This window comes from Penaeus monodon, chromosome 23, assembly GCF_015228065.2.
Source record: "Penaeus monodon isolate SGIC_2016 chromosome 23, NSTDA_Pmon_1, whole genome shotgun sequence".
Taxonomy (NCBI): Eukaryota; Metazoa; Arthropoda; class Malacostraca; order Decapoda; family Penaeidae; genus Penaeus; species Penaeus monodon.
The window spans coordinates 8,229,190-8,229,477 of record NC_051408.1 but is presented as its reverse complement, the minus strand read 5'-3'; positions in this window follow the sequence as shown (position 1 = coordinate 8,229,477).

The following is a 288-nucleotide window of genomic DNA, read 5'->3' as shown; positions in this document are numbered from 1 at the left end:
TGAACACTTGTGTGGCAATGATATTACATAATTAAGTTCTCATCTGCCTCATCTAATAGTCTAAAAAATAATCATGTTACACAAATAAATCATGCACATAGCTGAATTAAGTTAAGATGTAAATTGAAAAAGAATTGTTTTTTTTTTTTAATCTTAAAGCATTATCACCAGCTAAAACTATCATCTGATTTATCTTACAAGATTATCTATCTAAATTATTATACTAGCTTACAACACCTAGCTTTAATCATTACTTAGATGAGAAAATAATTTCGAGTTGAAATACAA